General features: G+C 46.1%; 6 non-coding genes across 6 annotated transcripts; all 6 read left to right on the forward strand.

Moving 5' to 3' along the window:
• Positions 1-3,740: 3,740 nt before the first annotated feature.
• LOC124608670 lies at positions 3,741-3,859 on the forward strand. The gene has a single exon (XR_006979277.1). It is a non-coding gene; the product is annotated as a U5 spliceosomal RNA (small nuclear RNA).
• Positions 3,860-6,293: 2,434 nt separating this feature from the next.
• On the forward strand, positions 6,294-6,493 carry LOC124608551. Its single transcript, XR_006979177.1, has one exon. It is a non-coding gene; the product is annotated as a small nucleolar RNA U3 (small nucleolar RNA).
• Positions 6,494-7,447: 954 nt separating this feature from the next.
• Positions 7,448-7,566, forward strand: LOC124608671. Its single transcript, XR_006979278.1, has one exon. It is a non-coding gene; the product is annotated as a U5 spliceosomal RNA (small nuclear RNA).
• Positions 7,567-9,978: 2,412 nt separating this feature from the next.
• Positions 9,979-10,185, forward strand: LOC124608528. The gene has a single exon (XR_006979156.1). It is a non-coding gene; the product is annotated as a small nucleolar RNA U3 (small nucleolar RNA).
• Positions 10,186-11,139: 954 nt separating this feature from the next.
• On the forward strand, positions 11,140-11,258 carry LOC124608563. The gene has a single exon (XR_006979185.1). It is a non-coding gene; the product is annotated as a U5 spliceosomal RNA (small nuclear RNA).
• Positions 11,259-13,696: 2,438 nt separating this feature from the next.
• Positions 13,697-13,903, forward strand: LOC124608529. Its single transcript, XR_006979157.1, has one exon. It is a non-coding gene; the product is annotated as a small nucleolar RNA U3 (small nucleolar RNA).
• The last annotated feature ends 734 nt before the right edge of the window (positions 13,904-14,637 follow it).

Raw genomic sequence — 14,637 nt, forward strand, 5'->3', positions numbered from 1 at the left:
TACCTGCAATCTCCCTCATCCCACCTACTCCCAAAAGTGTAAAGCCCGACCCCCTCCAACCACTCCTGAACTCACCGTACCTGTCCGTCCTCTGGACGCCCCCACCCCCCCTGGCAATTCCCTTCGTCCCCCACCCACCGCTGAGGACATCATCAGGTTCCTCACCATCGTCCTCCAGAATGTTCATCCCTTTCAGCGCCCTCACACCCTCCAGCAGATCTCCCTTGCTGCCCGTTCCATCTTCCAACTCAAGATGTACGCCACCTACTCCAACAACCAGGCCCATTTCACCTTCTCCCGTCTTGACACCCTCGTTTAAATCCCAGTCATGGCGCGACAGCAACGTATCCTTTTCAACAACATACGCTCCCTTCCTGCCAACAAAAACCTGTTCCTGCACACCCTTGCCACCCACCGCGTGGATGCCTTCCTCCTCAATGAAACCTTCCTGCAACCCCAACACACAGTCCACACTTCGCCATACCTCCTCCACCGCTCCGATAATCCCCTCCCGATTGCGCGTGGCGGAGTTGCCATTGGTCACCACCGCCAGATCCCCGTTCGGCTCCAACCTCTCCTTCCCGACCCCACCGAACACCTGATCCTTAGTCTCTTCTTCCCCGGCCTTACCGTTACCTGCGCCACCATCTATGTCCGCCCCAACGCTCCTATTCCCTTCGACTTCCTCTCCCACGTCGATCGTACCTTTTTCCTTCTACGTGATCGCCGCCGACCTCAACATCCATAGTCGTTCCGCTGCCCAGTTATGGCGATGGCATCGGTTCCTCTCCACCCTTCAAGGTGACCTCGTCCCCATCCCCCGGCATACCCGTCCTGAATCCAACTCCACTCCTGATGTTATCCTCTCCTCCCCCAACCTCCTTGGCCGCATCACGGTGGATGTCCTGGAGCCTATTGGTAGCGACCATCTCCCTGTCCTCCTCACCGTTTCAGACGGTCGTCGCCCTCGCCCCGACCCTCGTACTGACCCTCCCCCTAAGTATGTCCACGACTATTCCCGAGCCGACTGGAATGCCTACCGGGATACCCTTTCCACCCAGGTCGATAGCCACCCTCTCACCTACCACCACCCTGACGATGTCACCCATGCCGCCTCCTTTCTCCAGCGGACCTTGTCTGAGGCCGTGGAGGCCCACGTTCCTACTGTCGCCATCCATCCCCACCGTCCTACCTTACCCCCACAGGCCGTTCTCCTCCTCCGTGAATCCCGTCGTCTCTACCGTGCCTTCCTCCGCACGCGTGACCCGGACACACTACGCCGCCACCGGCAACTCCAGCGACACGTTCGTAATTTGCTCGCGGCTAAGAAACGCCGGGACTGGCGACAGACATGCACCCGTTTAAATGCAACCCTACCAATCAACTCGTCCAAGTTCTGGTCGGCCTTCCGTCGCCTTACCGGAACTAAACCCTCCCCCTATTATCCTCTTCTCCATGATGATCACCCTTTCCCTGACTCCCTTAGTAAGGCCAATCACTTTGCCTCCTACCTCTCCGATGTATTTTCCGTCCCCGATGATCCCCAGTTCGATTACTCCCTCTTCCCAGATATCCGCGATCGAACTGACACCTCTTCCCCTCCCCTCGCTCCTGGCTTCCAGTACTTGGACAACATTACACACACGGAACTCAATGCCCCTATCACTACACAGGATCTCATTGATACACTCCACACAAAACGCAACACCGCTCCTGGTCACGATCGTGCCACCTACCGTCACCTTCGTGAAGCTCCTGTCTCTTTCCTCTCCACCCTGGCCAGGCTCTACAATGTAGTCCTGTCCACCGGTTACTACCCCGACCTGTGGAAAACCTCCCGTATCCTCATGTTCCTTAAACCTGGCAAACCGCCGTCCGCCGTCTCCTCCTACCGTCCCATCAGCCTTACCTCGGTCTTCAGCAAGGTCCTAGAATCTATCCTCACCCGCCGCATCCACCGGCATCTCCGCCAGCACCGCCTCCTTCCCGTCACCCAGTGTGGCTTTCGGCCATCCTTCTCTTCCGACGATCTTCTCCTTCACCTCACTCATCTCCTTTCCGAACAGCTTAATTCCCGTCGCTCCGCCATCTTCCTCTCACTTGACCTCGAACGCGCTTATGACCGCGTCTGGCATTCCGGTCTCCTCTTCAAGCTCCAAACCTTCGCCCTTCCCATTAACTACGTTCGTCTGATCGGTTCCTTTCTCTCCCGCCGTCCTTCCTATGTCACCATCCATAACACCGATTCCTACACCTTTTTCCCCTCCGCCGGTGTGCCCCAAGGCTCCGTCCTCTCCCCCCTTCTGTACTTGTTGTACACGGCGGACATGCCGCCGCCGTCACCCCCCGTCCACCTTCTCCAGTTTGCCGATGACACCGCCTTCCTTGCCCTTGCCCCCACCCTGCGACGCTCCCAACACCTTCTCCAATCCCATCTTGACCGGTTCACCGCTTGGTGCAACCAGTGGTTGCTCAAGGTCAATCCTTCCAAAACCCAGGCGATCATTGTAGGCAAAACCACTCCCTCCTTCCGCCTCCTTGATTTCTATCTCACCGTTTATGGCCGTCCCATCGCTCTCACCCCCACCCTTAAGTACCTTGGCGTCACCCTCGACCGTCGCCTCTCCTGGACTCCCCATCTCCAGACAATCCAAGCCAAGGCACGTTCCCGACTCCGTCTCCTCAAGCTCCTTTCCGGCCGAACGTGGGGTCTGGACCCCTCCACCATCCTCCACACCTATAAGTCCCTCATCCGCCCTATCCTCTGTTACGCCCATCCCGCCTGGATCTCCGCCCCCCCTTCCTTTTATAAATCCCTCCAAATCCTTGAACGCCATGCTCTCCGCCTTGCCTATCGCATCCGTCTCCCTTCCCCCACGCGGATCCTGTATGACCTTATCCCCTTCCCCCACCTCCTCCTCTTCCTCGAAAGGATACGCATCCTATACACCTCCCGTAAACTCGATCCTCCTCACCCGCTCGTCTCCCCGATCCTCTCCCACCCCCGCCCGCTGCCACGCCTGTACTCCCACGTCCCACCCGGTCTCCATCTCTCCACCCTCCTTACCCTCTCCCAAGGTGGCTTCCGCCAGCTCCCCCTCCCTGATGATGCCCTCCTCCCCTCCATCTACCCCTCCTACCAACTTTGATCCTCCCACCCTCCTCCTGTGCTTGCTCCTCGGGGCACCCTCCCTCCCTTCTCTCCCCTTTCCCTCCCTCCTCCTTTTCTCGTCCCTCGTCCCCCGGGCCCCCCCCTCCCCTGTCCCTATCCTCCTGTCCCCGTCTCCTACGCCATGGCATCCTCTTTTCCTCCCCTCTCCCCCTCCTCATCCCTGTTGCCCTCTTGGCAGGTCCCCGGACTCGCACACGCTCAGTGGACATTCGCGCGCCGGAGATCACCGCCATCAGTGTATCGTGTGTGCCGTCATGTTTAGTGTTCAGTGTTTACCGTCACACTCCATCGTTCACCAGTGCCATCGTCTCCTTCAGTGTTTGTGCGTCGTCTCAACAGTTTGCAGTGTGGCTTATCGTCGAGTGTGAACGGCTCCGTGTTTGTTTCTCTGTGTCTCCTGTTTATTGCCCACCGTTTTGTAACTTTTATGTTTTTCTCCTGTTTTTGCTGATTGTACCTTCTATGGCTGAAGAGCAGCGTAGTATGCTGCTGACAGCCTGCCTGCTGTACAGGCTTTAAAATAACAATAAAGTAAAAAAAAAAAAAAAAAAAAAACAAACGTTGATCGGCACTCTGGTTTCCCTTCAAAACGAATAAATCTTTCGCCTTTTACTAAAGATTTCCGTGGAGGGGAACATTAAATGAGTCTATAAGGTATTTTTCGTAGTGCTCGGCTATTGCTGAGCCATAATCACAAGTGAAAACGTAATGTAAGTAGCAAGAGGTAGATTGTGTTGTGTGAATGAAGGGCGTGGAGTAGCGGATGACGTTGGATCAGGCAGATATTTGTTTTTTTAAAATTTGAAATTGTAATAGGCCGTGTCGTAGTATAATGAAACAAGTACATTTGCCCTGAAATGGCGTACAGTGTGTTAGACGATTGTGTAAAGACAGAGAGGGAGCTACAGGACTACCTGGAAACACTTGGTGAACCCTTTCCGTACCTCAGTTCTAGATGATTTGAGAGTGTTTACTTGCACTGCAGTTGCACAACAGCATATAAACTGATATTTTGAAGTGAATGATGAATGATAGGCTTTGTAAGAAATACTGGTATGTGATTAGTAGATTATGTTTTGAAACCCAAAATTATTTTTACCACAGAAGTTTGTGATTTGTAGGTATGATGTGAGTGAGCTTTGGGCCGAAGATGGTGGTTAGTTGGGCAGGATGAGTATTTAAATGGTTTTCAATAGAGTGGATATTAGTGACACTGGCTTGTTGCCATAATGTGTTTGTTCATAACAGTGTACTCAGTTGTGTAGAAGATTTAGGTGAGAAAGAGACAGTTGTTGAATATGACATAAATAGCTAGAAATGAAGTAAGTAGTAATTTCCTGCTAGGTGTAGTTTGGGTATGGTGTGTCTCAGTGAGAGATAAATCTTGAAATTGAAGGGTTGTTCCTAGCTACAGTCTTGGAAACTATGTATCTGCTGTTGACTCCAATGTTTTCAAGATTACTTGTGTACAAAATTGGGCAGACTTTGCAGTTTCTTCTTCAGTAAATCAGTGGAAGGTGGTGCAGATAATGGTAAAAATGTTCAGTGCCTCCTGTGAGTTGTTGATGCTGCTTGTCTTTTAAGTAAAATTGATAGGGGCTCTTGATTGACCCAGCCATACACAGAGCTGGTGCATACTTGGCTTGAGAAGACTTTGGTCAGTAAATGATGAAATACCAACACAGTGCTCACAACAAAGCTCCTTTCCCTGCATTCTAGTTTCCCTCGGGTATAGAGTGACATGATATTGGCAGAGGATGTGCAGATAATCACTTTGATCAGGCTGTTTGTTTTTTTAATGCTCTTTTACCAGAATCCATGCATAGTGATAACTGTGTTCTCTGGTGGAACACGATGAGAACATTGTGTGAAGTGCACAGAAGTAGCTATTTGAGTATGTATGAAAATGTGAGGTAACCACTGTTACTCCTAAATTTCTGTGGAATTAAGTTTTCTGTATGTGTGTGTGTGTGTGTGTGTGTGTGTGTGTGTGTGTGTGTGAGGTTCAAGTTGGTAGTTTATATGTTGCAAGCGAAAAAAGCTTTTTAGTAAACTGAGGCACTAGCATTAGTTTCCTGTTCACTGTGACAAGGAAGCTAGTATAAAAAGTAGTTTGTGGTTTTGCTTGCAAAGAAGTGCTCATGGGATGAAAGCACTGCTTGGGATTATTCTGAGATGATGGGGGGATTGCTAAACATGTAGCATTTTAGTAAGGAGCTTGTCGGAGTAGTTGTATAGTTGTAAAATTATTTGTTATTTTATGAGAAATTTCTGTATTCATAGCACATGGGCCATCATAGTTGAAGCATACAGATTGGCATGGTATGTGTAGGTCTGTAAAATGTCCTGACAGTGATGTTCATAGAGACTTGATGTATACTTTGATTCTTCATCTGTTTAACAGTAGACATAAGAAATGTATTAGTGGAGCAAGTAGCTGTGAAATTACTGGTGTATGATTGATAGTATGGACGTGGCGCTGAATTGAAGTGTTTGTTCAGCTGTGGGTGTTTTCATAATTGCCATGTGAGGAAAAGCAATACTCGTGATAGGCGAAAAGAGATACAGAGAGAAACACATTTGTTGCGAGTATTGTATGTCAGCAGCTCCAAGGGCGGGTATCAAGTAAGACGCAAAGTGAAACGAAAGAGGAAGTATGCATGAAAGAGGCCAAATATCGACAAGAGTTCGCACTGTTAGAGTGAGGTGAATGAGCTAGTGCTGTGCGAAAAATTTCGAAGAGAGAGGCGGTTTTAAAGAAAGCACAAGAGTCCTATGAATGCCCTCTTGTGTGTTTCTCTTTCAGTGGCTATTTGGCGTGTCTGCTTGCGCCGTAGAATGCTACTGTATGTGCCCCAGGCCGCCATCTAGCGGCCGGAGGTGCAAGCGGTGTTTACATACAGTCTCGCCTGAGGCAATGGTCTCTCATTTCGGAACGCAAGAAGCACTGGTAGCGCACAAAATAGCTGAGCGAGATCATGGCGGCCAAGTGAGAGTAGAAGTAGGTTCTTTGCAGAATGTCGGAGCTTGTAAATCGCGAAATGTGAAGAGTGTGTCGTATTCTCGTAGGGCGTGTTGACGGTCTCGTGGCATAAGTAGCGAGCGGTGATAGCTTGCAAGCAAGATCATACTTCACAGGATCATTTCTGTAGTATGTCTTCAACTCTCTCTAGTTCAAAGCTGGAGTAGACGTAACCACGATGATGAGTGGTAGCACTCTCCCTGAGCGTGAGGCTTGCGATCGAGATTCATCGCATCTTGGTTGAAATCGATGATCGTTCACCACATTCTGTGGGAAGGGAATAGCGCTTTCCGAGTGGTGGTTTTATTATATAGATCAGAAGCGTAAGTCATACCTTTGGTATCGGGACCCGCGTCGTTGCAGAAATGTCGCTGCAGGTTGTGGAAGGACTTTGATTGCGACATGTCATGAAAGCCTTGTGGAAGTTTCTCGAGTGTCACGGGGACGAGCCATTTGATTTGGCCTGCTCCAAGTGCTAGGCTTGGATGACAACGACGTACTTTTGAGTTACAAGACTGAGTGAGCAACACAAGAAGAGTGCAATTGATGACCATAAAAAGCTGACACACAACACAGTGTTGATAATCACCACTAATGCATGATGTACGAAACATTTAGGAGGAGCACGTTTGGCTAACAAACATGAATTGAGCGATTTGCAAGGCACTGTTATCTGCAAGAAGGAATGCATGAAATTGGCAAATGGATAAGACTGGTTCGAATACTATCGACAGAAATTTTATTTCTGTTGTCAACTAGTATTAATTAGATGTGTGGGCGTAGGGGGATATTTCCCTTGCACCATACATCTACATACACGTTGCGTCTGATGTGGCCTAGTTTTGCGTACAAAGAACTGTCTAGTTGTCAGTTTTTTTCAGTGAACGAATGTGGTAGGGAGGAGAGAGATTAGTGTTAGATGCAGAGCAGTGCGGGCAGTTGTGTGTCGGACGTTGTATGTCGGACGGTGAGTCGCCGACAGGAATTAGGCGTGCTGCCATCTGTCGGCAGGTGAGGTAATGAAGCAGCTTGAATGGTGACAGAAATGATGAAAATAGTTAACTAAAGAGTAATAGCGACGACATTTGGCAGACACGTGTTTCAGCGTTGACAGTTAGTTTGGGGTGTGTGCTTGCATGACACTGGAAGTCTGTTGACGGTAGAGAAGTAGACAAGACGGAAAGAATTTTCCGCGTTCTCGCGGAGAAGTAATAGAGAAGCAGCCATAAGTATTGAAGTGAGGGCGTTGATCGGCACTCTGGTTTCCCTTCAAAACGAATAAATCTTTCGCCTTTTACTAAAGATTTCCGTGGAGGGGAACATTAAATGAGTCTATAAGGTATTTTTCGTAGTGCTCGGCTATTGCTGAGCCATAATCACAAGTGAAAACGTAATGTAAGTAGCAAGAGGTAGATTGTGTTGTGTGAATGAAGGGCGTGGAGTAGCGGATGACGTTGGATCAGGCAGATATTTGTTTTTTTAAAATTTGAAATTGTAATAGGCCGTGTCGTAGTATAATGAAACAAGTACATTTGCCCTGAAATGGCGTACAGTGTGTTAGACGATTGTGTAAAGACTGAGAGGGAGCTACAGGACTACCTGGAAACACTTGGTGAACCCTTTCCGTACCTCAGTTCTAGATGATTTGAGAGTGTTTACTTGCACTGCAGTTGCACAACAGCATATAAACTGATATTTTGAAGTGAATGATGAATGATAGGCTTTGTAAGAAATACTGGTATGTGATTAGTAGATTATGTTTTGAAACCCAAAATTATTTTTACCACAGAAGTTTGTGATTTGTAGGTATGATGTGAGTGAGCTTTGGGCCGAAGATGGTGGTTAGTTGGGCAGGATGAGTATTTAAATGGTTTTCAATAGAGTGGATATTAGTGACACTGGCTTGTTGCCATAATGTGTTTGTTCATAACAGTGTACTCAGTTGTGTAGAAGATTTAGGTGAGAAAGAGACAGTTGTTGAATATGACATAAATAGCTAGAAATGAAGTAAGTAGTAATTTCCTGCTAGGTGTAGTTTGGGTATGGTGTGTCTCAGTGAGAGATAAATCTTGAAATTGAAGGGTTGTTCCTAGCTACAGTCTTGGAAACTATGTATCTGCTGTTGACTCCAATGTTTTCAAGATTACTTGTGTACAAAATTGGGCAGACTTTGCAGTTTCTTCTTCAGTAAATCAGTGGAAGGTGGTGCAGATAATGGTAAAAATGTTCAGTGCCTCCTGTGAGTTGTTGATGCTGCTTGTCTTTTAAGAAAAATTGATAGGGGCTCTTGATTGACCCAGCCATACACAGAGCTGGTGCATACTTGGCTTGATAAGACTTTGGTCAGTAAATGATGAAATACCAACACAGTGCTCACAACAAAGCTCCTTTCCCTGCATTCTAGTTTCCCTCGGGTATAGAGTGACATGATATTGGCAGAGGATGTGCAGATAATCACTTTGATCAGGCTGTTTGTTTTTTTAATGCTCTTTTACCAGAATCCATGCATAGTGATAACTGTGTTCTCTGGTGGAACACGATGAGAACATTGTGTGAAGTGCACAGAAGTAGCTATTTGAGTATGTATGAAAATGTGAGGTAACCACTGTTACTCCTAAATTTCTGTGGAATTAAGTTTTCTGTATGTGTGTGTGTGTGTGTGTGAGGTTCAAGTTGGTAGTTTATATGTTGCAAGCGAAAGAAGCTTTTTAGTAAACTGAGGCACTAGCATTAGTTTCCTGTTCACTGTGACAAGGAAGCTAGTATAAAAAGTAGTTCGTGGTTTTGCTTGCAAAGAAGTGCTCATGGGATGAAAGCACTGCTTGGGATTATTCTGAGATGATGGGGGGATTGCTAAACATGTAGCATTTTAGTAAGGAGCTTGTCGGAGTAGTTGTATAGTTGTAAAATTATTTGTTATTTTATGAGAAATTTCTGTATTCATAGCACATGGGCCATCATAGTTGAAGCATACAGATTGGCATGGTATGCGTAGGTCTGTAAAATGTCCTGACAGTGATGTTCATAGAGACTTGTTGTATACTTTGATTCTTCATCTGTTTGACAGTAGACATGAGAAATGTATTAGTGGAGCAAGTAGCTGTGAAATTACTGGTGTATGATTGATAGTATGGACGTGGCGCTGAATTGAAGTGTTTGTTCAGCTGTGGGTGTTTTCATAATTGCCATGTGAGGAAAAGCAATACTCGTGATAGGCGAAAAGATATACAGAGAGAAACACATTTGTTGCGAGTATTGTATGTCAGCAGCTCCAAGGGCGGGTATAAAGTAAGACGCAAAGTGAAACGAAAGAGGAAGTATGAATGAAAGAGGCCAAATATCGACAAGAGTTCGCACTGTTAGAGTGAGGTGAATGAGCTAGTGCTGTGCGAAAAATTTCGAAGAGAGAGGCGGTTTTAAAGAAAGCACAAGAGTCCTATGAATGCCCTCTTGTGTGTTTCTCTTTCAGTGGCTATTTGGCGTGTCTGCTTGCGCCGTAGAATGCTACTGTATGTGCCCCAGGCCGCCATCTAGCGGCCGGAGGTGCAAGCGGTGTTTACATACAGTCTCGCCTGAGGCAATGGTCTCTCATTTCGGAACGCAAGAAGCACTGGTAGCGCACAAAATAGCTGAGCGAGATCATGGCGGCCAAGTAAGAGTAGAAGTAGGTTCTTTGCAGAATGTCGGAGCTTGTAAATCGCGAAATGTGAAGAGTGTGTCGTATTCTCGTAGGGCGTGTTGACGGTCTCGTGGCATAAGTAGCGAGCGGTGATAGCTTGCAAGCAAGATCATACTTCACAGGATCATTTCTGTAGTATGTCTTCAACTCTCTCTAGTTCAAAGCTGGAGTAGACGTAACCACGATGACGAGTGGTAGCACTCTCCCTGAGCGTGAGGCTTGCGATCGAGATTCATCGCATCTTGGTTGTAATCGATGATCGTTCACCACATTCTGAGGGATGTGGGAAGGGAATAGCGCTTTCCGAGTGGTGGTTTTATTATATAGATCAGAAGCGTAAGTCATACCTTTGGTATCGGGACCCGCGTCGTTGCAGAAATGTCGCTGCAGCTTGTGGAAGGACTTTGATTGCGACATGTCATGAAAGCCTTGTGGAAGTTTCTCGAGTGTCACGGGGACGAGCCATTTGATTTGGCCTGCTCCAAGTGCTAGGCTTGGATGACAACGATGTACTTTTGAGTTACAAGACTGAGTGAGCAACACAAGAAGAGTGCAATTGATGACGATAAAAAGCTGACACACAACACAGTGTTGATAATCACCACTAATGCATGATGTACGAAACATTTAGGAGGAGCACGTTTGGCTAGCAAACATGAATTGAGCGATTTGCAAGGCACTGTTATCTGCAAGAAGGAATGCATGAAATTGGCAAATGAATAAGACTGGTTCGAATACTATCGACAGAAATTTTATTTCTGTTGTCAACTAGTATTAATTAGATGTGTGGGAGTAGGGGGATATTTCCCTTGCACCATACATCTACATACACGTTGCGTCTGATGTGGCCTAGTTTTGCGTACAAAGAACTGTCTAGTTGTCAGTTTTTTTCAGTGAACGAATGTGGTAGGGAGGAGAGAGATTAGTGTTAGATGCAGAGCAGTGCGGGCAGTTGTGTGTCGGACGTTGTATGTCGGACGGTGAGTCGCCGACAGTAATTAGGCGTGCTGCCATCTGTCGGCAGGTGAGGTAATGAAGCAGCTTGAATGGTGACAGAAATGATGAAAATAGTTAACTAAAGAGTAATAGCGACGACATTTGGCAGACACGTGTTTCAGCGTTGACAGTTAGTTTGGGGTGTGTGCTTGCATGACACTGGAAGTCTGTTGACGGTAGAGAAGTAGACAAGACGGAAAGAATTTTCCGCGTTCTCGCGGAGAAGTAATAGAGAAGCAGCCATAAGTATTGAAGTGAGGGCGTTGATCGGCACTCTGGTTTCCCTTCAAAACGAATAAATCTTTCGCCTTTTACTAAAGATTTCCGTGGAGGGGAACATTAAAAGAGTCTATAAGGTATTTTTCGTAGTGCTCGGCTATTGCTGAGCCATAATCACAAGTGAAAACGTAATGTAAGTAGCAAGAGGTAGATTGTGTTGTGTGAATGAAGGGCGTGGAGTAGCGGATGACGTTGGATCAGGCAGATATTTGTTTTTTTAAAATTTGAAATTGTAATAGGCCGTGTCGTAGTATAATGAAACAAGTACATTTGCCCTGAAATGGCGTACAGTGTGTTAGACGATTGTGTAAAGACTGAGAGGGAGCTACAGGACTACCTGGAAACACTTGGTGAACCCTTTCCGTACCTCAGTTCTAGATGATTTGAGAGTGTTTACTTGCACTGCAGTTGCACAACAGCATATAAACTGATATTTTGAAGTGAATGATGAATGATAGGCTTTGTAAGAAATACTGGTATGTGATTAGTAGATTATGTTTTGAAACCCAAAATTATTTTTACCACAGAAGTTTGTGATTTGTAGGTATGATGTGAGTGAGCTTTGGGCCGAAGATGGTGGTTAGTTGGGCAGGATGAGTATTTAAATGGTTTTCAATAGAGTGGATATTAGTGACACTGGCTTGTTGCCATAATGTGTTTGTTCATAACAGTGTACTCAGTTGTGTAGAAGATTTAGGTGAGAAAGAGACAGTTGTTGAATATGACATAAATAGCTAGAAATGAAGTAAGTAGTAATTTCCTGCTAGGTGTAGTTTGGGTATGGTGTGTCTCAGTGAGAGATAAATCTTGAAATTGAAGGGTTGTTCCTAGCTACAGTCTTGGAAACTATGTATCTGGTGTTGACTCCAATGTTTTCAAGATTACTTGTGTACAAAATTGGGCAGACTTTGCAGTTTCTTCTTCAATAAATCAGTGGAAGGTGGTGCAGATAATGGTAAAAATGTTCAGTGCCTCCTGTGAGTTGTTGATGCTGCTTGTCTTTTAAGTAAAATTGATAGGGGCTCTTGATTGACCCAGCCATACACAGAGCTGGTGCATACTTGGCTTGATAAGACTTTGGTCAGTAAATGATGAAATACCAACACAGTGCTCACAACAAAGCTCCTTTCCCTGCATTCTAGTTTCCCTCGGGTATAGAGTGACATGATATTGGCAGAGGATGTGCAGATAATCACTTTGATCAGGCTGTTTGTCTTTTTAATGCTCTTTTACCAGAATCCATGCATAGTGATAACTGTGTTCTCTGGTGGAACACGATGAGAACATTGTGTGAAGTGCACAGAAGTAGCTATTTGAGTATGTATGAAAATGTGAGGTAACCACTGTTACTCCTAAATTTCTGTGGAATTAAGTTTTCTGTATGTGTGTGTGTGTGTGTGTGTGTGTGTGTGTGTGTGTGTGTGTGTGAGGTTCAAGTTGGTAGTTTATATGTTGCAAGCGGAAAAAGCTTTTTAGTCAACTGAGGCACTAGCATTAGTTTCCTGTTCACTGTGACAAGGAAGCTAGTATAAAAAGTAGTTTGTGGTTTTGCTTGCAAAGAAGTGCTCATGGGATGAAAGCACTGCTTGGGATTATTCTGAGATGATGGGGGGATTGCTAAACATGTAGCATTTTAGTAAGGAGCTTGTCGGAGTAGTTGTATAGTTGTAAAATTATTTGTTCTTTTATGAGAAATTTCTGTATTCATAGCACATGGGCCATCATAGTTGAAGCATACAGATTGGCATGGTATGCGTAGGTCTGTAAAATGTCCTGACAGTGATGTTCATAGAGACTTGATGTATACTTTGATTCTTCATCTGTTTAACAGTAGACATAAGAAATGTATTAGTGGAGCAAGTAGCTGTGAAATTACTGGTGTATGATTGATAGTATGGACGTGGCGCTGAATTGAAGTGTTTGTTCAGCTGTGGGTGTTTTCATAATTGCCATGTGAGGAAAAGCAATACTCGTGATAGGCGAAAAGAGATACAGAGAGAAACACATTTGTTGCGAGTATTGTATGTCAGCAGCTCCAAGGGCGGGTATCAAGTAAGACGCAAAGTGAAACGAAAGAGGAAGTATGCATGAAAGAGGCCAAATATCGACAAGAGTTCGCACTGTTAGAGTGAGGTGAATGAGCTAGTGCTGTGCGAAAAATTTCGAAGAGAGAGGCGGTTTTAAAGAAAGCACAAGAGTCCTATGAATGCCCTCTTGTGTGTTTCTCTTTCAGTGGCTATTTGGCGTGTCTGCTTGCGCCGTAGAATGCTACTGTATGTGCCCCAGGCCGCCATCTAGCGGCCGGAGGTGCAAGCGGTGTTTACATACAGTCTCGCCTGAGGCAATGGTCTCTCATTTCGGAACGCAAGAAGCACTGGTAGCGCACAAAATAGCTGAGCGAGATCATGGCGGCCAAGTAAGAGTAGAAGTAGGTTCTTTGCAGAATGTCGGAGCTTGTAAATCGCGAAATGTGAAGAGTGTGTCGTATTCTCGTAGGGCGTGTTGACGGTCTCGTGGCATAAGTAGCGAGCGGTGATAGCTTGCAAGCAAGATCATACTTCACAGGATCATTTCTGTAGTATGTCTTCAACTCTCTCTAGTTCAAAGCTGGAGTAGACGTAACCACGATGACGAGTGGTAGCACTCTCCCTGAGCGTGAGGCTTGCGATCGAGATTCATCGCATCTTGGTTGTAATCGATGATCGTTCACCACATTCTGAGGGATGTGGGAAGGGAATAGCGCTTTCCGAGTGGTGGTTTTATTATATAGATCAGAAGCGTAAGTCATACCTTTGGTATCGGGACCCGCGTCGTTGCAGAAATGTCGCTGCAGCTTGTGGAAGGACTTTGATTGCGACATGTCATGAAAGCCTTGTGGAAGTTTCTCGAGTGTCACGGGGACGAGCCATTTGATTTGGCCTGCTCCAAGTGCTAGGCTTGGATGACAACGATGTACTTTTGAGTTACAAGACTGAGTGAGCAACACAAGAAGAGTGCAATTGATGACGATAAAAAGCTGACACACAACACAGTGTTGATAATCACCACTAATGCATGATGTACGAAACATTTAGGAGGAGCACGTTTGGCTAGCAAACATGAATTGAGCGATTTGCAAGGCACTGTTATCTGCAAGAAGGAATGCATGAAATTGGCAAATGAATAAGACTGGTTCGAATACTATCGACAGAAATTTTATTTCTGTTGTCAACTAGTATTAATTAGATGTGTGGGAGTAGGGGGATATTTCCCTTGCACCATACATCTACATACACGTTGCGTCTGATGTGGCCTAGTTTTGCGTACAAAGAACTGTCTAGTTGTCAGTTTTTTTCAGTGAACGAATGTGGTAGGGAGGAGAGAGATTAGTGTTAGATGCAGAGCAGTGCGGGCAGTTGTGTGTCGGACGTTGTATGTCGGACGGTGAGTCGCCGACAGTAATTAGGCGTGCTGCCATCTGTCGGCAGGTGAGGTAATGAAGCAGCTTGA

Source organism: Schistocerca americana, chromosome 3 (assembly GCF_021461395.2).
Source record: "Schistocerca americana isolate TAMUIC-IGC-003095 chromosome 3, iqSchAmer2.1, whole genome shotgun sequence".
Classification (NCBI taxonomy): domain Eukaryota; kingdom Metazoa; phylum Arthropoda; class Insecta; order Orthoptera; family Acrididae; genus Schistocerca; species Schistocerca americana.